Source organism: Sus scrofa, chromosome 13 (assembly GCF_054392235.1).
Source record: "Sus scrofa isolate SSC_HxYL_T2T_F1_AM1 chromosome 13, Sscrofa_HxYL_maternal_Yorkshire_Landrace_v2.0, whole genome shotgun sequence".
NCBI lineage: Eukaryota > Metazoa > Chordata > Mammalia > Artiodactyla > Suidae > Sus > Sus scrofa.
In genome coordinates, this window is record NC_139395.1 from 167,204,165 (window position 1) to 167,229,247 (window position 25,083).

At 36.6% G+C, this 25,083-nt stretch overlaps 1 long non-coding RNA gene across 6 annotated transcripts in view; it reads left to right on the forward strand.

Annotated features, from left to right (window-relative positions):
* Positions 1 to 25,083, forward strand: part of LOC102158095 (uncharacterized) — an 899,417-nt gene that overhangs the window by 306,845 nt on the left and 567,489 nt on the right. For all 6 annotated transcript variants that reach the window (XR_014824908.1, XR_014824905.1, XR_014824906.1 and 3 more), the window contains one exon: positions 15,275 to 15,378. This is a non-coding gene — a long non-coding RNA (uncharacterized LOC102158095). The remainder of the gene's footprint in view (positions 1 to 15,274; positions 15,379 to 25,083) is intronic.

Genomic DNA, 25,083 nt, shown 5'->3' on the forward strand with positions numbered 1-25,083 from the left:
TAAGCTGTTTTATGTAAACTTTATAGAATATATGTGAAAGAAATTGAAAAAGGAATCAAAGCATGTCACTATAAAAAAAATCAGTGAAACACAGAGGAAGGGAGCAAGAGAAAGAGGGACCCAGAATGCTACAAGATAGAAGAAGAATTTACAAAATGGCAATGAGTCCTTACTTACAAATAATTACTTTAAACACAAATATATTAAACTCCCCAATCAAAAGAAATGAGTGGCTGAATGGATTAAAACAAAACCAAACAAGATTCAGCTATAAAGTGTCTACAAGAGACTCACTTTAGATTTATTAACACACATAGACTGCAAGTGAAAGGATGAAAAGTGATTTTCCATGCAAATAAAAGACAGCAGAAATAGATATATTTGTGTCAGACAAAATGGACCTAATATTAAAAAAAAACTGTCAAAAGAGAGAAGTATTCTACGTAATGATAGAAAATCAATTCATCAGGAAGATATAGCAATTATAAAAGTATAAGTACTCAATATCAGAGAACCCAAATAATTGTAATATTTATGAAGTAAACATTGGCTAAACTGAAGGGAAAAATAGCAACACAATGATAGTTGAGATTTCAATGTCTCATTTTAAAAATAGGTGTGACAGACAGATGATCAATAAAACTAGAGAGGACTTGAACAACATTCTAGACCAAATAGACCTAAGAGACATATATAAAACTTTCACTCCAACAGCATCAGAATACACATTATTTTCAAGGGCACATAGAGATTCTCCAGGATTGATTACATGTTGAGTCATAAAAGAAGACTTAATGAATTTTAAGATTGAAATCATACAAAACATAATTTATGACCACAATGGAATGAAATTAGAATAGCAGAAGGAAAATTTAGAAAATTAAAAAAATGTGAAATTAAACAACACGATCTTGAACAGCCAATGAATCGAAGAAATCAAAAACCATCTTGAGGCAAATGAAAATAAAAAACATAAAATATGAAAACTTAGGGGATACAGCAAAAGGAGAACTGAGAGAAGTTTATAGTGAAATAAATGCCTACATGAAAAAGAAGAAAGGTAAAAGATAAGATGACTTTACACCTTAAGGAACTAGAAAAAGAAGAATAAACAAATACTAAAATTATGAAAAGAAAGAAAATATTAACATTAAGCAAAAATAAATGAGATAGGAGATAGAAACACAGCTAAGGGAGGCAGTACAAGATGGTGATATAGGAACATCATGAACTCCCCTCCTCCCACAAATGCATTGAATCTACAGGCTACATAGGGAACAAATTCCTGGGAAAATAAAGATCTAAAAACTAGCTCAACAGCTCCTTCATGTCAAAGAAAAGTGTCATATTGAGGCATGTAGGAGAAGCTAATACACAGTCTCACCTCAAACTCCACCCCTGGTTTGACGACCCATAATTGGGAGGGAGCTCACAAAGTTAGAACACCTCCCTAAAGAGTGAAGGGTTCACACCCCATATCAGGCACTCCAACTTTTCAGGTTTCCCAGGCATGTAAAGGATCAGGGAATTGCTATCAGAAAATGTAGGCTGGAGACTTATCTATGTGATCTGTCTCTGCCTTGTGGAAGCTGGCCAATACCTCCTAGAAAGGAGGTATCCACCCTTCTGGAGCCCTGAGTTTTGCCACTGTTGCCCATGGGGCACCTCCAGACTTTCTGGTCTGGAGGCCAGAATGGCTTACAGTTGTGGTCCCACAAAACAGTATATATTTGCATACTTTACAAGCCACTGACAGAGGGTCTGGTTTCCAGTCGACCTGCAACTAAGTGCTGACCTAGATCCCTTTCTTTGGAACAGTGACAGGTCTTTGCACACTCCCTCAACAACCAGGAGCTATCAAAGATAAAATAGGCTACTTGGACAATCACAAAGTTTTGAGAGACAACAAAGAGCTAGGATAAGGTTCAATAATACAGTTTATCTTCTACATGAGGCCACTTGTCAAGTCTAGGAGAGGTAGTTGTTTCTTTCACCCAATACACTGAAATAAACATTTCAGTGAGAGTCAGGCAAAATGAGGAAACAGAGGAATATGTTTCAAATGAAAGAAAAAGATAAAGGCTTAGGAAAAAATAATGAAATGGAGATAAGCATTGCTTATATAATAAAGAGTTCAAAGTAATGTTTGTAGAGATGCTTGCCAAACTTGGGAGAAGAATGGAAAATACAGTGAGAACATCAGAAAAGAGATGGAGAATATAAGATACTAAACAGTAGCCACAGAGCTGAGGAATAAAGAAACTAAGTTAAAAATAAAGGGTACTAATTAGTTAAAAGAAAACATTTGAGAGTGTAAATCTCACTGATAAAAGTAAATATATAGTAAAAGTAGTAGATTAATCACATATAAAGCTGATATGAAAGTTAAAAGGCGAAAGTAGTAAAAACTATAAAAATTAATTAAAGGGCACAAAAGATAAAGATGTAAAATGTGACATTAGAACATAAAACTTTAGGGGTGGTGGGATTAAAAACAATTTTAGGCATGTTCAAACTTGTCATCTGCTTAAAATAGACTTATACATAGGCTTGTTATATGTAAATCTTGTGGTAACCACAAAGCAAAAGCCTATAGTAGATACACAAAAGATAATGAGAAAGCAATCTAAGCGTAACTAAAAAAAGTAATCAAACCACAATGGAAGAGAGCAAGAGAAAAAGAAAGGAAAAGAGAACTACAAAACAGCCAAAAAAAAAAAAAAAGAAATTAACAAAATGGCAATAAGTATGTACCTATCAACGATTACTTTAAATGTAAATGAGCAAAATTGTCCAGTTAAAAGACAGAGTGGCTAAATGGATGAAAAAACAAGACCCATCTATACGCCACCTACAAGAAACTCACTTCAGATATAAGAACACACAAAGACCGAAAGTGAAGATGGAAAAATATATTCCATTATCAATGGAAACCGAAAGAAATCTGGGATAGTTATTTTTATATTCGTCAAAATAGGCTTTAAAACAAAGCTGTAAAAAAACACAAAGTTCTAAAAATAGAACTATCTTATGATTTAGCTGTCCCACTTTTGGGTATTTATCCAAAATAATTGAAATCAGGATTTTGAAGAGATATTTGCACTTCCATGTTCATTGCCTCATTACTCTCAGTAGCTAAGAGGTGGAAATGACCTAAATGTTCACTGATGCCTGAATAAAGAAAATTTTGTATGTATGTATTAATGGAAAACTTTTTAGATATAAAAAAGAAAATTGTTATCAACATTATTGATGAACATTGAAGACATTCTGCCAAGTGAAATAAGTCTGTAACACAAGGGCAGACACTGCATGCTTCCACTTACTTGATGTTATTGAAAGCATAGAGCAGATAGTAGTAGTGTAGTTGCCAGGAATGTGGGGGAGAAGGAAATGGAGAGTTGCTGTTCAATGGGTATTGAGTTCCAGTTATGCAAGATATGAAAGTTCTAGATACTTGGTGTATGACATTGTGCTTGTAGTTACTGCACTATACAATTTAAAGTTTGAGAGGAGGGTGGATGTCATGTGTGACTATTTTGGCCACAATTAAAAAAAAATGAATTCAGTAATACATAAAATATTTTAACATATATGACAAGTGTGTTTTATTCTGAGGAAGCAATGGTTTTTTTTTGAATATTATTCTTTCTTTCTTTCTTTCTTTTTTTACTTTACCACTGAACAGGAAGGGGATCAAGTTATCCTTACATGTATACATTACAATTACATTTTTTTCCCCACCCTTTGTTCTGTTGCAACATGAGTATCTAGACAAAGTTCTCAATGCTATTCAGCAGGATCTCCTTGTAAATCTATTCTAAGTTGTGTCTGATAAGCCCAAGCTCCCGATCCCTCCCACTCCCTCCCCCTCCCATCAGGCAGCCACAAGTCTCTTCTCCAAGTCCATGATTTTCTTTTCTGAGGAGATGTTCATGTGTGCTGGATATTAGATTCCAGTTATGAGTGATATCATATGGTATTTGTCTTTGTCTTTCTGGCTCATTTCACTCAGGATGAGAATCTCTAGTTCCATCCCTGTTGCTGCAAATGGCATGATGTCATTCTTTTTTATGGCTGAGTAGTATTCCATCGTGTATATATACCACCTCTTCCGAATCCAATCCTCTGTCGATGGACATTTGGGTTGTTTCCATGTCCTGGCTATTGTGAATAGTGCTGCAATGAACATGCGGGTGCATGTGTCTCTTTTAAGTAGAGCTTTGTCCGGATAGATGCCCAAGAGTGGGATTGCAGGGTCATATGGAAGGTCTATGTATAGATTTCTAAGGTATCTCCAAACTGTTCTCCATAGTGGCTGTACCAGTTTACATTCCCACCAACAGTGCAGGAGGGTTCCCTTTTCTCCACAGCCCCTCCAGCACTTGTTATTTGTGGACTTCTGAATGATGGCCATTCTGACTGGTGTGAGGTGGTATCTCATGGTAGTTTTGATTTGCATTTCTCTTATAATCAGCGATGTTGAGCATTTTTTCATGTGTTTGTTGGCCATCAGTATATCTTCTTTGGAGAAATGTCTATTCAGGTCTTTTGCCCATTTTTCCATTGATTGATTGGTTTTTTTGCTGTTGAGTTGTATAAGTTGCTTATATATTCTAGAGATTAAGCCCTTGTCGGTTGCATCATTTGAAACTATTTTCTCCCATTCTGTAAGTTGTCTTTTTGTTTTCTTTTTGGTTTCCTTTGAGCACTTTAAATATCTCTTGCCATTCCCTCCTGGCCTGTAGTGTTTCTGTAGAGAAATCAGCTGATATTCTTATGGGGGTTCCCTTGTAGGTAACATTCTGCTTTTCTCTTGCTGCCTTTAGGATCCTCTCTTTATCACTAACTTTTCCATTTTTATTATGATGTGTCTTGGTGTGGGTCTGTTTGGGTTCAGTTTGTTTGGGGCCCTCTGTGCTTCCTGTATCTTGAACCCAGTATCCTTTAGATTTGGGAAGTTTCCAGCGATAGTTTCTTCAAATATATTTTCCATCCCCTTATCTTTTTCTACTCCTTCTGGAATCCCTATTATGCATAGATTGGCCCGCTTTATATTATCCCATAGGTCTCTTATATTGCTTTCCAGTTTTTTGATTCGGTTTTCTGTCTGTTGACCAGATTGGGTGATTTCTATTATTCTATCTTCCATATCACTGATTCGTTCTTCTGCATTATTCGTTCTGGTTTTTACTGCCCTTAGTTCAGTTTGCATCTCTGCAAATGAATGTTCTAGTTTTTCTTGGCTCCTCCTTATATTTTCTAGTTCCTTTCTGAGGGTATCTGCATTACTGTTCATATCTTCTCTTAATTCCTTCAGTATTTTCACTATTTATCTTTTGAACTCTAGGTCTGTCAGACTGCAGAGATCTGTTTCATTGTTGACTGTTTGAGGTGAGTTCTCCTGTTGGTTTGACTGGGGGTGGTTTCTCAGCTTCTTCCTCTTGCTTGTTGTTTTCTTTCTCCTGAGGGAGTTGTACTCTCTGTGATCGGGCAGTGTTTGCCTTGTCACTGCCGTGGAATGTTTCCTGAGAGCTGGCATTGTTGGTCAATCTTTTTTGAGGCAGTGTAGCTTTTCTGGAGTGTTGATGGGGCTAACAGTGTTTCTTTGAAGCAAAGGAGGACTTTCTGTGGGCGGACAGGACTGGGAGGTCCACACAACGATGGTAGCAGATTTCACTTGGTCATACAGAGCTTGCTCTGGTGTTTTTAGGCTGTGGGGTTCTTGCAGGGGGTTGGTGGTGTTGGGCAGCTGTTCCTCAGGAGTGCAGCACCCCCTGGGGGCTGGGGCAGATATCTGGGTGACTGAGAACCTAAGAGGCTCTTCCCTAGGGCAGCCCAACTCAGAAGGACAGCCTGAGAATGTAGGCGGATCTTTTCACAGTCTGGCCGAGCTTGTTGCAGCTTTTCTGGGCTGCAGGGGCTCTTCCAGGGGGCTCGTGGTGCTGAGCAGCTATTCCGCAGGAGTGGGGCACCCCCTGGGGGCCTGGGCTGGTAGCAGGGCCCTGAAAACCCAAGAGGCTCCTCCCCGGGGCAGCCTGACTCAGAAAGACCGTCTGAGATCTTTTCCCGGCTCGGCCAAGCTTGTTGCAGCTTTTCTGGGCTGCAGGGGTTCCTGCCTGGAGCTGGCAGTCCTATGCAGCTGATCCGCTAGATCCCAGCACCCCCTGGGGGCTTGGGCGGGTAGCAGGGCCGCTGAAAACCCAAGAGGCTCCTCCCCGGGGCACCCCAACTCAGAAAAACCGTCCGAGAATTAGGCAGATATTTTCATGGCCTAGCTAGTCTTGTTCTAGATTTTCTGGGCTTCAGGCCTTTTCTCGGGTGCTGGTGGTGTTTGGTGCTGCTCTGGGGAGGTACAGCCTCTCCAAAGGGTAAGCAGGCCTGTGCAGGGACAGCCCTTGGGGTGGTAAGCTTCAGGCAATTGTTGAGGCCAACCCTCCCAGATGGCAGGCAGCCCCAGTTCTGGTGAGAGCATAGGGGTGGTGGGGGTGGGGGGAGGGGATGCACTGGGAAGCACAGCTTTCTGCTAGCTAGTGGGCCTGTAAGCTTGCTGTGGCGTTGGGAGTATTCTATGGGGACCCACCCCTTCTTCTCTCCCCTCCCCAGCAAGGGGGCAGACCAGGCTCTTCTCCCAGGTTCCCTCTGATGTGGCTTTCCACTTCCCTGCCCCTAGGGTATTGCTCCCTTCCTCTGCGACAGCTTTGTTTTCTAGTCTCCCAGGCAGTCTCTGCCTTGTCAAACTTGACAGACCAGTTTCTAGACCTCCCAAGCAGTCTGCGCTCCGCCCCGCGCCCCCCAGCTCTTTCCCGGGAACTAACCTTTGGAGCCGAGGGCTCGGTGCCCAGCCCCCACCCAGGCATCTCAATTTTTGGTGATTGTGCCCGTAGTTCAGTTGGTCCGTTTGGTTCTTGATCAGCTTTTCCGTACTCCAACTTACTGCTACACTCTTCTCTGCATCTGGAGATTCCTCCGGTTCGTTTGATCTTTCCCCCGTGTAGGTGACTTTCCAGGGTGCGGGATCCCTTTCTCCTCCTCAGTTCCCTTTCGGGAGCGCCCGTCCAGCTCGGATTCACCTTCTCTCACTCTCCTCTTTTCTCTTGTTTTGCCTAGTAATGTCACGAACTTCTTGCCGTTATTGGAGTTTAGGTTCTTCTGCCAGCGATTGGTTGCTATTTTGTATGAACCATTTATTCTGTAGATGTGCTTTTTTTGTTGTGTTTGTGGGAGAGGGCGAGCGTGTCCCCCTACTCTTCCACCATCTTGTCTCCTTTTTTTAGCAATGTTTATTTAACTTTTGATAACCTCAACCATTACATTGACCAAATTAACCAAATCAAAAAGTCCTAATTATCTCATTAGAAAACCAGGAAGTCTTGATAAAATTAATCACATATTCATGCAAGAAAATTTCAGTAAGCTAGAATAGAAGAGAACTTTTTCAATATGAAAATAGTATCTATGAACATTTAAATAGATATAATATTTAATATATTTAATTGAATGCTTAATTGTAAAATATTGAATGCTTTGCTTATTAAAGTCTGAAATGAGGAGTTCCTGTAGTGTCTCAGTGGTTAACAAACCCAGCTAATATCTATGAGGATGCGGGTTCAGTCTGAAGTGAGATAAGAATATATTTTATACTTGTGGTTCTAATCAGTACAGTGGGGCAGATGAAGTTTATTATTCATGAAATTTATTATTCATGAATATTGAAAGTATGGATTAAAACAGTTTTTTTCTTCAAGTGACATGGTTTTTGTACAGAGAAAATTCCAAAAGAATTCACTGAGAACACTAGAATTAATAAGTGAATTTGGCATTTTTCCTAAAAATGTAAATATAAATTTATTTTACATTTTATATACTAGTAACAGTATTTAAAATAGTATGAAATATTAAATATCTAAAAATAAATACAATGAAAGATCTTTCCCCTGAACATACAACAGATTAAAAAACAATTTTAAAGACCATAATAAGTGGAACAACATACAGTGTTTATGGATCAGAAAACTCAACATTGTTAAGATTTCAGTTTTCTCTAATCTAAGCTATAAATTCAAAACAATATTGTTCAAAATCCTAACAGTTTTTTGTGAAGTTTGCATTCTGATACAAAGAATATAAAATAGGCAAGAGTTAACATGATCTTAAAAAATAAAGTAATTGAAAAACATATTGCCAGGCAGCAATGTTTAACACAAAATGAAGTATTGGTGTAAGGACAGAAAATAAATTTGAAGAGTTTTGATAAATTTATGCATTCATGTAATTTAGACTTCCATCTCCTGATCAAAATATAAAATATTTTTATCTTATCAGAAACTTTTGCCTTGTTGCTTCCCAGTCAATCCTCACTCTTTCTAAAGAGAAAATCACTGTTATGATTTCTGTGACCACAGATTATTTTTTCTGTCCTTGAACATTATAAAAATGGAATGAAACAGTGAGTATTCTTTTGTGTATGACTTCATTAACTCAAAATAATAATATTTATACTTTTTTTTTAATTGTTGAAAACTATGAATATAGCATAATTTAAATTTGCTTTATCCTTTTGATGGGTATTTGGGCTCTTTCCAATTTTGGCCACTGTGAGTAAAGCCACGATGTAAATTTATGTACAACTTATTTCATGGACATATGTTTTTATTTTCCTTGGACAAATGCCTAGGAATTGCTAGGGTGTGGATAAAGTGTGTGTTTAAGTTTATAAGAAACTGCCAAATTCTTTTCCAAGATGGTTATACCATTTTGCTTTCCTATCCACAGAGTTTGAGTTTTATTTATTCCACATCATTGCCAACATTTCGTTTTGTCAGTCTTTTAAAAAATTTTTCTGAGTATATAATTCCTCATCTGATGACTGAAAATGATTAGTATCTTTTTAATGTGCTTTTTTGGCCTGGAAATTGCCGACATATACATGTATGTGAGAAATATTTTCAAGTGAATTTCCTTTTTATTTTTCATTTGGTTGGTGTTTTTCTTATTGATTTTTAGTAGTGCTTTATATATTCCTTTGTTAGCTATGTTATGAATATTTCTTCCAATCTTTGTATTGCCTATATATTCTAAAACATTTTAAAATAAACATATGTCAAGGATTATTATTTAACATATTAATGAAGTAATGAAGAATTTTTAACTGTTTCATATGAGAATTTGAGTTATAAAGATTTATATTCTCTATTAAAAGAAATTGCTTTACATTGTTATAAATAGGGATTATTTTATTGCTCGGAATCCTTTTCAGGGCTATCAGTTTTCTACAGCTTAATCACTACAACTATAGAATTATAAAATTGCTCAGTCAATAGAAAGTTAATGAAACATGTATGCTCCTATAGAACCAGATAATTAGAGGGTTCACTAGGCAATGCCTGGTACTCCACTGAAAGGATACCTAATATACTCTTTTATCTATTTCCATGTCTTGGATTTTTTTTCCCCAGCAATATTCCTCTCTCTAATCCCCTGTCACTATAAATAATTTCTGAAGTTTGTTCTCTCTTTCTCTCTCTCTTTTTTTTTTTTTGTCTTTTTAGGGCTGCACCCACAGCATATGGAGGTTCCCAGGCTAGGGGTTGAATTGGAGCTACAGCAGCCGGCCTACGCCACAGCCACAGCAACGTGTGATCCAAGCCATGTCTGCAACCTACACCACAGCTCATAGCAATAGTGGATCCTTAACCCACTGAGCGAGGCCTGGGATCGAACCCACATCCTCTGGATACTAGTCAGATTTGTGTCCGCTAAGCTATGATGGGAACTCCTCTAAAATTTATTTCTGATCATAAAAATATCTAGTCTTACTAGATCTAGTTTGGTTCCTTAACTAAGATGCATCAATAGTACTAATTATATATGTCTCCACATTTTCTCTGCAAATCTTTTTTCTTTTTTCTTTTTTTTAGGGCTGTACCTGCGGCACATGGAGGTTCCCAGGTTAGGGTTCCAATCGGAGCTGCAGTTGCTGGCCTGCACCACGGCTCACGGCAACACCAGATCTTTAACCCACTGAGTGAGTCCAGGGATTGGACCCACAACCTCGTGGCTGCTAATCGGATTTGTTTCTACGATGCCACTACGGGAACTCTTTTTTTTTTTTTTTTTTTTTTTAAAGGATTCCCTGCAAATCTTGAGCCATATAGTATAGACCACAACTACTGAGTCTAAAGAATTTACTGCAGCCTGAAATATTTATAAGGATTTTTGGATTGAAAATTTTAAATCCTTTTTGATTTGCTCTTCTATCTTGAGGCTATAAAGACAAGCCTAAGAAACTCCCTTCATCAGATGTCACCTGAAATATTTCTTTTGGATGAATTACTTCTGTTAGAAATTCTCAGATTTTGCTATGGTTCCTAGTTTGCTAGGAAGTGACCTTTTCCCTTTTGTGATTCAGATACTAGGCATATTTTCTTGCGAGGGCTTTGTCCATGCTGACTCCATGTGTAAAGTCAATCCTTCTACTGTAATATTGGGTCTGTCATTCCTTTAACTAAAAGAGAATAATGTTAAATGACTTTGGTTCATAGTTGATTTGTCTAATTATTTCCTTGTAGAAAGGACTTATTCTTATAGAACTTATGCAAATGATATTTACATTGAATGTAAGAAGAGGCAGTCAAAGTGTTTGCATTCTTGGCAGGTCAGTGGAAGATCAAAGGTTATTTGAATGTGTTTCATTTCCGTTTACAAAAACAATTATTAAATTGATGGTTGGCTATATCTTAGAGAAAACTTTTCTCATGTATTTATAAAAATTTAGTATTAAAAATTATACCAAAATACTCCAAATAATCACAGTGAAATTTCCCTCTTCAATTTATTTCTATAGAATTAATTCTTGTTCCATTGGATAGTGGATCAGTAGTCTGCCTCTTGACTAGAAAAGTTCTTGAGACCCTGACTCAGTCAACTGTCACTGACTAAAAGTAGTCTAAGTGGTGTCAGCTTGTAAGTCTGAATTCAGAGTCTATATTTTGAAGTATTATAATTTACACGTACGTACATATATTTTATTTTTTCAAAGTATATTATGATGTTTTGATATTGTGAAAAAACTTTTCTGGCTAGGGAGAGTCTCCCCCTCCCCTGGCTAGCCAGTCCTTAGAAATAGCAAAGGACTCGTCAGGGAGCATGCTTTTGATATGTGAATTAACCAGTCCAGAGCCTTATGGACTCTGTCTGACCCATGCACCCCAGGAGACAATATCCCTTTGCCTTTATCAGCTCAGGGTTGGGTAACATGAAAAAAGACAACACCCCTCTAGCCCAAAGCTGACCAAAATTATTCAAACTTGCCAATCCTAAACTATTTCTTATCCTGTCTTACCTTTCCCAAGGATACCCCAGTAAAGTCTCTGGTCCCTGGACACAACAATTTCAAAGTGCCTAGCAGCAGATCTAACTTGTAGTTCATTGGTCTGTTCACCTTGTTCTGTCCACTGGTGAGATTATATCCTTGTGCTTCCTGTATTTTAAAGTTGTATATACACACACATACCTTTAGGATTATTATTTTTTTCATTGATAGATGGATCTTTATCCCTATAAAATTACCTATTTTTCTCTGGTAAGACCTCTTGCTTAAAGTTTATTTTGTATTTTCATATGGCTACTTCAGTTTTCTTATGATTATGATTTTCTCTTCCTTTTAATCTATTTGTATCTTTAAATTTAAAGCATGTCTCTTGCAAACAACATTCAGTTGGTTCTTGACTTTTTAGTCCAGTGTGATGATGTGTTGGGAATATTTTGTCTGTTTACATTTAACATAGATATCAGTGTGATTTTGGTATAAGTATCATCTTACTGTTTCTTTTCTATTTGTACCATCAGTTCTTTGTTACTTAGACTTGAATTTCCTTCCTTTTATTTTTTAAAAATTTTATTCCAGATATGGTGCATAAAAAGTAGAGATTGAGGTACCATATTGTCTGTTTTGTAGTCCATAGAGTTGAGTCCTTTTCCTGTGTTGAGCTGAATCTGGTTACAGTTTTATTAGATTGTGTTCATTCTCTTTAAATCTCATAAGCATTTGAGCTGGGACTGAGTTGACTACAGCTTCAAATACATTGGTTAATCTTTGGATTCTATACCTATAGGACTCAGCCATTCAGTCATCATGGGAATGCATGGATTGTATTTCTAGTTGTTCCTCCACTGAAACTCTCTTTGCAGAATTTTGAGAGTAGAGTTGGTGAAGAGGATTTTCAGGCTCAACAATTTGTTCTTGTACTTGGGACTTTTCTGTACTCCAGTTCAGTTTACACTTTCATTCAAGGCTTGTCTGACCTCTCTCATTCCCATGTAATCATTTCATCTTTATCATCTTTCTCCTTAGTCAGCTGTACCTAGACCAGATACCTGCCTTCAGGCATGGAGGATCTCAGTTTTCTAGACTTCTTTGTCACATTGAAAATATGACTATTACTTCACTTTGGTTTTTTGGTAATTATCACTACAACCGAGGTATTTTTCATCCTATACATTCTATCCAGATGTAAAAGTATTTTTCTCTTTCTTGAAAAGTCAGCTATATATTATATTCTATGTGATGTTTGACTTTGAGACTATTCAGGTCATTTTATTTCTCCATCTTGCTGAAATAGGAATAGAAACCATAGGTTTACCTTTATATTATTACTATTAGAGGGCTGATGTATTAGTAGTTTAAAACACTGACGTGCATTAGAGTTCTTTGAAGCCTATAAAAATGTAGATACCTTTGTCTAAAATAGTATATGATTCAATTTCACTCACACATAAGGAAAACTCAAAGGAATGTTTTCCAAAGTTTCCTCAAAATTATTTTGATACAAATAAAAGTCTGAAAAGAAAAAAAGGTAAATTAGTTGAATAGTGCCCTGAAAGTCCGTTATACTTATCTACATTTTATCCCTGGTACCCACACACACAAAGCTAGTGTATGCTCAGTTTGTTGGTTGAATGAATGAATGTATTGATTATGGCAACTTGGTTTTCCATGTAAATAAAATGTGAGATGATTTAGACATTTTAGACGTTTTTAGTAAGTGAAACTATAATCATATTATAAGACTGAATCAATTTATTGCTTTTGAGAAGGCTGCTGATATTCTCCTTGTTGTTTAAAACACTGTGGACACATTTTCTTATATATATTTTTTGACCTCACTGTAGGGTCAGTTTTACACTATCTATTCTCTCATTGAAATAAAAATATTTCCTGACTTTGTTGACACCATAATTTTATGGTTTCCCCTACCTATTGGCCTTTTTTTTTTTTCAGTTGAACCTGTGGTGTATGGAGGTTCCCAGGCCAGGGGCCGAATCCCAGCAGCAGCAGCTGCAACTCATGCCACAGCTTTGGCAATGCAGGATCGTTACCCTCCTGTGCTATGGTGGGAACTCCCCTATTGGACTATGAATTCGAATTTGTAATTCTGGTTTCCTCTTTCAAAATCTAGGACTCCTAATATGCTTTTTATAGCTTATCATAGTTGCCTCAGTTATCTCAAGATAGGTACAACAAAATTCTTAAACACAAGGACTTCACTATCAGTTTGCGTGTGTGTGTGTGTGTGTGTGCACGGGCACATGTATTGCCTATCAAGAATAAATATTTAAGTGTTCTTCACTGTGCTAGATGCTGGGAATACAAAAAACTTTATGATACCACCTCTGTTCTTAAGGAAGCTTATAAATCAAATAAGCAATGATATTATTGTAATTCTGGGAGAATTCTGAGAACATTGCCCCAAGATATGAAACACAGGTTTATTTCTCCCTGAAGATTTTAAGTGCTCTCCTCTTTACCTTCTCTTTTTATTTTCTTGGATATTTGTTTTAAGCTTCACTCTCTTCAACTATATGTACACGAGACTTTGTGATAGGAGAAGGGGAAGAGCAGTGAGGAGGAAAGATAGGAGGAAAGGAAGAAGGGTCTCCATGTAAGAGGCTTTCTGATTCTTTACTATAAATAAGCATATAAAATTGAGAAACATCATAGTTTTTAACTTTCCAAAGTGTCCTTAAAACTTTCTCCAGTTTTATTTTTGTAACATTCCATTTTACTGATGGAGAAACTGGATTGAGGTATGTCCGTATGTCGACTAGACACCTCCACCCTTCAACCCTTAAAGCACATTTCATCTACATTATCAGTTTGATTCTAACAACAGTCCTCTAAGTTTGTTGCTCATAAAACAGGGAGGAGCAGTAGAATGAACCATATTTGAAAGGAAAAAAATCCAACCCAGTTGAGTTTAAATCTCTGCTCATCCGTTTACTAGCTGGTGACTTCCACTTAACCTCCACGAGCCTATTTATTAAATATGAATAATAATTCCTACGAATAGAGTTTTGTGGCTGACCTCTTACTTCCTAAATGTTGGTTCGTTTTCTCCTTTCACTGAATTTACCTTTGTCCCTGGTGATCAGTTCTTCCAAGGACAGCTTTTTTTCTTTCTTTCTTTTTTCCTTTTATGGCAAAAGGTAGTATTTTTATGTCTCTCATCTGCACTTGGGAAGGTAAAATGAGTTGCATGTGGCTATATACTAGACTGGTAGATCTGTATCCCTTTCTCTCACATGAAACCAAGTTCTAGGAAACATTTTATCCTGTGCAAGATTTTTTTTTTAATAGCATGCCAAAACACCCTAGATAGAATAATCTCTTGAAAATAGGGGAAAAAAAGAGGATCTGAAAGCTATTATGTGGCGTATGTGTAGCTGCACAGTTTCTAATCTGGTAAGAGTTCAAATGTAACAATTAATGTTACACCTCACTTCATTCAGATTAGTCTAAAGCTTATCTGCCTCAGGCAATAATAATTGAGACTCAATAAAAGATGTTGGAGCAGATGGAGATACTACAGTTTCCAATTAAACTCATCTTTGTTAAACTTTGTATTCTTTCATGATTTATTGAGCTGACTTCAGCTCTCCATCACCTATACAACTGCTGTTTGTGCTTAGCACAACCCTGTGACTTTGGTTACTTTCTTATTTAGAGAAGGGCTTTGTTTAAACAGAGAATCTCATTTTAGCCTAAGGAGGTCTTAGAATAGATGGTGTTTCCTTTTGCAGCTGGAACAAAAAGAGAAGGAGAAAAAAGGCAACTGATGTTTATTGAGCATTGGGAATGCCCTGTAGGCATTTTAAAAATAAATCTGCTCTGGAGCAAGGCTTTGTATGCATTGCTGCATTTAATCCTCATAATCATACTATGAGGAAGAGGTTGTTTCTTACTTGCTCACCATTTTTTTTTTTTTTTTTTTAGTGAGAGAACTAAAACTGGAGGGAGTTTGAATCAGCAAGCAGATGTGAAAAAACAGAAAGATCTTTCTTGCTGTTCATAAAATCATATAGCCAAGGGAAAGAAAGGTAGGAGAGATTTTATAAATGAGAATGTTGAGAATATTATGAATAAAAACATCTTGCTTTATTAAAAGAGAAACATAGCACATTTATATGTATATAGGAATCAAAAGAATTAATTTTTTTTATTTTTTTTATTTTTTTTATTTTATTTTCCCACTGTACAGCAAGGGGGTCAGGTTATCCTTACATGTATACATTACAATTACAGTTTTTCCCCCACCATTTCTTCTGTTGCACCATGAGTATCTAGACATAGTTCTCAATGCTATTCAGCGGGATCTCCTTGTAAATCTATTCTAGGTTGTGTCTGATAAGCCCAAGCTCCCGATCCCTCCCACTCCCTCCCCCTCCCATCAGGCAACCACAAGTCTCTTCTCCAAGTCCATGATTAAAAGAATTAATTTTTAAAAAATTCTAGGAGTCTCTTTTGCCTGTGAATAGCATCACTATGTGAAGCATGTAACAAACGTGTAGATAGCACACAGCCAGACTCTGTGCTAGGCATTAGCAGTTTAGTGGTGGAAAAGATAGCCTCCATTTCTGCTTTTATAGAAAAAATACATACAGATATTCATGTAATTTAAGTCAGTACCTAACTATTATTCACTAGGAAAATGAGAACTTTGAGTTGTCAGGTCATGAACAAGGCGGAAAGGATGTACTACTGTGAGAAGTGCAAGGGAACTCTAAGAAGGTGGGCAAAATGCAGGGCCTACCTTACCTCATAAATTCTAGTTCCTGAAAAGGAGTGTGGAGTGGAGTGAGAGACAGGTCAGGGCTTTTCAGTATCTCACTAAGAAAAGTGGGATCTGAAAGTGTTAAGATTCCTCAGAAAGTGGAATTTCTTTCTACACAACTGCATTTGCCCCCATTACATTTTTTTTTTTTTCTTCTCGGACCTGTAATGAGGCAGTCTAGTTACTCAATAAGTAACACTTGCTAACAATATATTTCTTTTATCTCATGACTAGGAAACACTTAACTGTCTTATAAATAGTGTATTGGATGTCACTGTGTATACAAAGATTCAATAATTGTGTGTTGCAGCATGAATTTGCCACATACCATAATTTGAATTAAGCCAGAGGTAATTTAATCATTGATAGCTTGAATGTAATGTTGATGTCTTATCTTTTGTTTCTAGAATTTAAAAATACTTGGTTATATTTTCAAGATACAGGGCAAGATGTAAATTCAGAAGTAAACATATGTTGTGAGATGAGAGTTTGTAATAAAGTTTGGTATGAAAATTATAGCACATAGAAAGCAAGTAGGAAAAGAGTAATAAAGGAAAAACAGTAAAATCAAGGATTAGTATACTTGGGTAAAATATGAAGCAATATTTGAAAATTTATGAGACTGTTGAGTTTATCTAATGAATAGAAATGTTAGAAAGGCTCAAATATCACAAAAATGATCCAAGTGTCAGAAAAAGGAGCTATAGAGAAAACTTTAATTAGAAACATGACAAGGACAAACTCCTCATTATCACATGACTCATAATGCAGATTTGAAAATAACATAGTCATACAATTCCCCAAAGAAAACTTCATAGTAAAATTATAAAATCCTTATCCTGATAAGCTAACAGTTTTCTCTCCTACATAAGCATTTGAAGTTGGGCTCAGAAATAGAAGGTTAAGAACAGACTAAATAACTCTTTCTAATAATTCCTTATGTGGTGAACAAAAAATTGTGGAAACAATGTAAAAAGAAGAGTGGTTTGAAATAATGGCCATGAACTCTTCTAAAATTTAGGAAACTGGATTCTAATTGCAGTTCTTTGTACACACTGGATATTTCATAAAACTTGTATGTGATTTCTCATCTATACATGGGGATCATACTTGATTTATTCATTTAATAAGGCATTAGTGGGACAAATTAACGTGCTTTCAGAAAAAGGAGTAAAAAAATTTTAAATTACAAAGTAAACTTTCTACCTCTAAAATAGTCATATAATTGAATGGATCTGAGAAGGCAGTTATTATCATGCCATGAAGAGGAGGAAATTATTTCAGTCTTGACTCTAGAGAGTTAAGAAGATCCTTGCCACAAGAAAGTTAAGACTGCTTGTCACTCAGAGACCTGAAATTTAATTTTTTTTAGGTTTTAGAGAAGGGCAGTGTGTTAGTTCAGAGGCTTGAATTCTAATCTAGGGTGTGGGAATGTGAGGATCCCAAACACACCTGTTATGCTGCCTGGGCTATCTTACATGATAGTTTCTAGATAAGCTCTCCCCCCCGCCCCCACCTATTTCCAAGAGTCTATAAAGTGAGGACGAGAATCAAATACAATCTGTTAAAGAAGTGGAAATGTGCCATTCTCTATTATTGACCTTAAAAGAATCCATACATTTTGAAATTTTATACTCTCAGCAGTCCAACTCTCTGTTTGGAAATAAATACTGATTTATTTCTTTGGGTCATCAGGAAGCACACAATTTAAAGTATGAACAATGGAAGTTTTAGGAATATGGGAATTTAAAATTATGAAAATATGTCATTATAGTGGGAAATACTGCAATGGTGAATGTGTAATAGAATTTATATTTTTAAAATGTGTGTATGTATTAATATTCACATTTAATTTCCTAGCCAATTTTAGGAATATATCTACCTAAGGAAAGGATTAAGAATGGCAGAAGGGGAAATCAAAGAGAAAGTGAATAAATACTCACCTCTGACACTGATAGAAGTTTAAGGAAGACAATAGACTTGAAAGCCTGGCTTTGGTAAAATGGAGGATTTTCTAGGTTCGTTTATCTCTTCATGAAGCATAACACGAGTGAGGCCTATTAAGTGAGGTTCTTAACAAGTGGGAACAGAGAGCGAGAGTGAGAGGGGAGAAAGAAACTGTTGCTTCAGGCATGGTAGTTTGTGGGGAGAGGAAGGTAGAGGAAAGGACAGAGAGGAGGGTGAGTAGGTCAGGAGTAAGGGCTCTTATTAACTGCCTTAATTTAAAAAAAAAAAAAAAAAAAAAAAAGAAAGGTTGACTTGATATATTCCTGAGCATGAGGGGCCTGCGTCGTGCTTCTCTGAAAGACTGAATGAGAGCCTTCCAGCCTCTACCCCTCAGATACCTCCCACACTGCATAGGGGCATGGAGTGGTTGTGTGTATCCTGCTGTAAGGTAGCTAGATAGATGGACCATAGAGCAATTCTGGGATCCCTGAATTTCCTGCATACTCCAATAAAGCGATGAAGAGTGATGAAATGGGTAGCGGAGCCTTGGGGTCAAGACAGAGTGGCCACCTAAGGTTAGGACTTTGGGTGAAATGGTGGTACTATGGCTTCTGGCAGTGGTGCCAGCATGACGCCCTAAAAGCCTGTTACAGCCAGATGCCCATCAGCAGTCACCAATCTGGGAAGCAAGCTACTCCATATACTCTGTGTAAGAGACCATAGAGATCCAGGTGATACCTCATGGACTTGAATGAATCTCTCCACGGTCTTTTCATGTGTCCTTTACTCCCTGCTATGAGGACAACGTCAACCCCCCTCACACACCCATATAAACTTAAGAGCATTAAGGCGTTAAATCTGAAAGACTGGACATTTACCTTAAAAGACAAAATTCTGTGAAAGAGGCAAATTTTCAGAAGTCCTAATAGGAGTTTAACTTTGAAAAGACTGATTAAGGATTGCTGAAACGAAAAAAGGCAGAAGCAGTTTAACTGGTGAGTTGAAAAAAAAAATCTTCCTACCCATAATTAGAGGTTATGAAAAAGATAAATGCAGATTTAAAGAATTTAAGAGGGTATTTTCTTTGTGCAGCTGAATCATATTGTGAGTAAGTGTTCAAATCTTGATAGAGTTTTAAAAAATATTCGAGTTCGAGGATTAATATGTTGGTATTTCTCTCTTGGAGAAAATGATAATTTCACCTTACACAACCTGGCGATTAGAAGAAAACACTTTATTCTGAATTAAGAAAAGTTTTTGAAGACTTTACTATTACCTCAAAAAAATTACCTCCTGACTACCCAACTTTGATGTAGTAGAATCTGATTTGAAGTCGGAAGTCCTGGTTTGAAAAATTCATTAGCATTATTATTTGTGTTATTTTAGTAAGTCGATTAGTTTCTCTGAGCCTCAGTTTCTTCACCCAGTGAAATAGGTAACACTAACCTCAGGGGTTTTGATGAATCTCATGTATGATTGTGCTTGTGACTTGTAGTGCAGACTCAAGCCAGAGCCTGCTTGCTCCCTGTTTGGTTTATAAAGTTTAGTGGGAAATGGCCTTGCCCATTCCTTTGCTTGCCTTTTCCATGGCTGTTTCATGCTGCAAAGGCGGAGATGAGTAACTGTAACAAACTATGTTTTCTGAGCAGGTGCTATGGTTTTTATCATGTTAACCCCCTTTTTCTGAGTTTAAACTCATATAGTTGCATTTTCATAAACAATTATTATTACTTTTTTAAATCTTCATCCTGGAGAAAACTATTATTTTATTCAAAAGCATGTTTCTCATTGTAAATTAACCAATTTGCAACAGGTTTATAAAGCAGCCTATTCAGAATTGGGTTACATTTCTCCTTTTGCCAAGGCCTGATCTCCCCAACTGAGCTGATACAATTAAACTTCTGAATCTACCATCTAAGGACCACCTGTTCCTCTGCAGCCACAATGACTCATTCCCCACCCACCATCATCATTGAGATCAAGGAGCTTGCCACTTCACTCAACTTTACCTCACTTACCTAAGATAGCCAGACATTTTTATCTCCTTATGTGAGCATGAAATCAAAAGATAAATTACTTTCAAAGACGACGCAGTACATTCCTTTTGCTTTTCTCCACTTTCATCCTCACATGGACTGTCTGTCACCTGCTGCAGGGTGAAATGTAGTGAGAACAACAGAAGGCTAGTCTGTGAAAGGGAACCTTGGCTGTATTTGCCAAGATGCTAGGATTATGAATACATAGTAATTTCAAATGCTAGTTTATTATTAAATGAAGTCTGATTTCTAAGAAAAAAATCATTAATGGACATCCAGTACTGGGAATGTAACATATGCGGGTTAATTATATCACTCTTTAGGTAAAAAGTTGTGAACAGCTAACCACTTGCCATGTGTTAAAAAATACGAGGCTTTAGGTCCCTTTCTGGAAATAAAACATTTTTGAAATTGAGATGCTGTAATTTTGCCAAATGCTGATGAAACCCCTAAAGGTAATTATGTCAGTCTAAGAAGACTATGATAGTGAAAGTAAGATTAAAAAAAGAGTTGTGGGTTTTCAGCAACAATCAGCAGATAATTTTAATTTTGGACGTGAATGTCACTGTGCTTGGGCATAGTTTAAATCTTTTCCTCCCTACCAACTGTTCCTCTTTTTTGCCTGAAAACCTTCCAGTTTTCTCTTGACTTCTTTTCTCTATTTTCCTTTTTTTTCTTCCCTTCTGGACTCTCCTTTGCCTCTTGCCCTCCCCATGGCCAAAAACGTTCTTAATATAACTTAGAGTAATATAGAAACCTGTGCTCTTTCAACAGTGAAGGGGGAAAGCAAAAGGTTTTCTTAGTGCATCACTTTTGCTTCTTCTTTACACATTAAAAAAATACTGAACAGTCCCCACAAGTCCAATTCAAGGAATTTGTTCTACAGATATACTCTTACCAGGGGCAAATTTCTATACAAAAAGTTTCATTACAGTCTGAGGATGGAAGGAAAAAGAGAAGCTGAGCCCAGGTGAGAGCCAAAACAAAAGGAGCATGAGGACAGGAGAGACCAAGATCTGGGAACAGTGCTAATAGAGCAAGCTTCAGGAACACTGTGGGAAAGAGGGGCCTGCAGTGAAGGCTCCCTATTCTTGGTCCTCGGTGTGTTGTGTGCCAGGCAGGTATCCTTGCAGCCTGCACAGCAGTGGAAACAGATGCATCTGGTGCCAGCAGGTGCAAAGGAGCCTTCCTACTGTGTGGATTCTAAAATTCTCCCACACTCAGAATTAGCCAGTGCCTTCTCTAATTGGAAGGATTGACTTGAGGGATAGGAAACTTTGGCATTTTTCAAGTGGCCTAGCCAGTGGGGAGAACAATCAATATTTAAAAACCACATCATGAAAATGGGTCTTTGCATAGAATTTATTTTTGAATACTTGACCATTTTCTGATCATTTTATCAGCCAGAAAAATTGAGTCCTTTTTCTCAGATCTTGTAAAATTTTATACCAGTAATAGTTGTTAGTGAACAGACTACTTCTTCGACTCATATTCTGTTTGTTCATACTCCAGGCTAACATAAAATATCTGGTGATTAAAAATGTTCATTAAACATTTCAAGGGATATAATTGATTGTAGTATAAATAAAACATCATACATGGGTAGATCCAGATATTTCTATCTGAAGCATCAGTTAAACCAACTTAAAAACTAGAGGTTTATCAAGGTACAATAACTAGTTTCACTATTGTCCACCCCTTTTCATGAAGTCTGATTTGATGTGATATAAAATTTTACTCACTTTACCTATTAGTATTATCTCACAAGTTCCCAGTGAGGTCAGGATTAAAAGTTTGAAATAGTTTTTTCAGCCACTTAATAACCTCTAAAATAGGTCTATTATGGATGATTTATTCCTCTAAGCTATATAATAAGGCCTTGTGAAGAAGATTATTTCACGTGTGTTATAGTCTAAATTGTCATTCATTCCCTCCAAAATTTGTATGTTGAAGCCCTAACCACCAGTACCTCAAAATGCCACTCTAACTGGAGAAGAGGCAATTAAATATTACAAGATACTGAATGCAGTTTCCTGTGCTATACAGTGGGTCCTTATTGTTGAGGTAGTTAATTTAAAATAAGACAGGGTGAGTCCTAATACAAACTGACTAGTATCCTTATAAGAGAAAATTTTGACACATGAGAAAGATATCATGTGTGTACTTGCACAAAGAAAAATACATGTTAGGACACAGCAAGAAGGCAGCCATCTACAAGCCAGGATGTAGGCCTCAGAAGAAACTGAAACCTACCAAAACCTTGATTTTGGATATCTAGCCTCTGGAACTATGAGAAAATACATTTATGTTGCTTAAACCACCCACCTAATCTGTGGTATTTTGTTATGGTAATACAGTGTGTCACAAGCAGGCTTACACAAACAGCATAAACTATACAAATTTCATTGTTTTAACTCAGTGTTATAACTGTAGAGAATCCCATTTTACTTTGCTGATGAGGCATTAGAAATGAGCTTAGGGTATCCTAGAATCATACTGGGTACATCTCTGGGTACTTTTCATTGACATTGTGTTAATGAAAGATGCCAGAGAGAAAAGAAGAGAGCATCAGGCTCCCAAAGGTATTTATTATAATAAACCTTGTAGGGCAAGTTATGTGACATGATGAATCCTCAGTTTTTTGGCATGCTGAAAACATGAGAAAAATAAGTTAGAGATGGTGGTGCTAGGACTGGGGAATCCTGCTCAGCAGAGCATTTGCCTATGAGGATGGTGGCAGGAATCTGGTTTAGATCCAAGTTGATGTAGCAAATTTGTTCTCCATCTGGGCTTGAATTGATATCCTGAGAGTCAAATCGTGGTTGGGGCCCCTCAGCCTGAGTTTTCCCACAGTAATGCTATGGAGACAGGTGGACAGGGATTGTGTGGCTTCTGGAGTGTGGGAGTCCATCTGGGTTGAAGGAGGAGTCCAGCCAGCTATTGGCAGGAGACATGGAGGGTCCAATTCTCAGGGAAAACAGGAAATCCTATTTAGAAAACTGGGATATAAATCAGGGCTTGAGACAGTTTTCCATTCCCATGGAAGGAACTCAGGAGGTTGAGGTGGAGAAAGCAATAGCTACATAGGCACAAAAGCATCTTGGAACTCATATCTGTTTCAGGGCTGAGAAATATTGCAGACCCTAATTCAAAATATATAGTTGGTTTGTTCATGTGGTTCAGGCATGAGGAGGACAGAGTGAAAAGCAACATGGATGGTCTGGAATGATGTCCATGCCAAAATCATATGAAATGTTTTGAATGGTGCTGACAATTCAAAAGATACTGGAAGCACAAGCAAAGAAATTTTCTAGAGGGCAAGTAAAACAGTTCAGAGATGATCACTTCAGTCTTTAATTTATTAATCTATTCTTCAAAAAGTTAGCTGTGTTCTATTGCTCTGAAGCATAGACAGCTCAACATTACTCACTTCAGTTCCATAAGAAAAATGCAAATGAGAAAAGAACAAGCTAATCATCTACTTTATATGGAAAGTAAGTATCTGAGAATGTCTTTGAATCCATACTCCTTACTCCCTTTCAGGAACAGCTATGTCATGTATAATTTATATAAAGATAATTTTAAGTAATTGACAAAATGTGACATTTGATCATATTGTAATTAAAAAGGCAGAGAAAAATTTACTATTTAAAGAGTTGCTTTAAGAGGCTATACTAACATTGTAAATATTTTGGGAAATTTAGCTCATCCAAATTTTAATCTTTAAGTCTATATTATGTAATATCAGATCTCATTCATGCTTTGCAACTGTGAGATTCCATGTGGTAACTCAATTACAAAAACATTTCCATTGAGGTACAAAAATAAATGATTTAGCAAATGTAACAAGCTTTCATTCATAATATATATGGGGGTATGAATATTTATACACAGATATTTCCATTGTATAATTACAGTGTACTGAGAGGAATGGATTTTTGCACATCATGATAATTATCATCAGTGTGTGCTTACTAGTCAGTGTATTAAATGATACTACAAATGTTATATCTTTTAATACTAAGAAAATTTCTTTGTAGCAAATATTCTTATTCTGGTTTTATGGAGAAGGAAACTGAGTTAGGTTCCTAAAGCTAACAAGTGGTTAAATTGCCTAGCGCCCTAGACTTGGAAGGTGGTGAAACTGGAATTCAGTCCACAGTCTATCTGGTGGGCATTGATTTTCTAAAACTTTGTGTTACATTGCTGCACAAATTAACTTACTTGAGTATTCATGAATGAAGTGCTGTCAATTTATACAGAAGCCAGTTGGCTTTGAAAAAAGGAAATAACATTGCTTCATTGTCACCATACTTGACACTGCTTGAAACATCTGTGCCTTTTATTTCTGTATAGTTGGGCAAGATTGAGGAGTTATTTTTTATTTTGTAAAAACTTGCAGATGTATACTCTTTAAATTTCACATTTTGATGCCATGGTACATAACAGAAAGGCAAGTAATTTATGAAATTTCTTAACACTTTTTAATTTTACCTAATTCAACAGCAGGTAGTAGGATGAAAAGAAGTACATATTTCTGCAGGCAATACTGTTTACTTATCTCAACCTCTGTTTGTCCCATCTGCAAAGTAAGGACATGGATTAGGTATTTTCAGGTCCCCCTTTTTTTCCTTAAAACTTTTATTCTAAGCATCAAATTCATTTCTAGTCAAATTATATATATTTTCAATGAATTTATTTTTTATTCAACATTATTTATTGCATGCCTATTATGTAATGGACACTGCGCATTAGTAAACAAAAGAAAAAAAGTGTTAGTCCTTAATAGAAACAGAAAAAAGTATTTGATAAAATTTAGTGCCAATTCTTTGCAAAATATTGTTAGGACTCTTATAATAAGTTAAAGGTATTGATCAGAAACAGAACAAACATGCTTAATGCAGAAACATTAGAAGTTTTCTTACTAATACCAATAGAAAGATGTTTGTAGAAGAGGTTCTGGACGCTGCATTAACTTTAAAATTTAT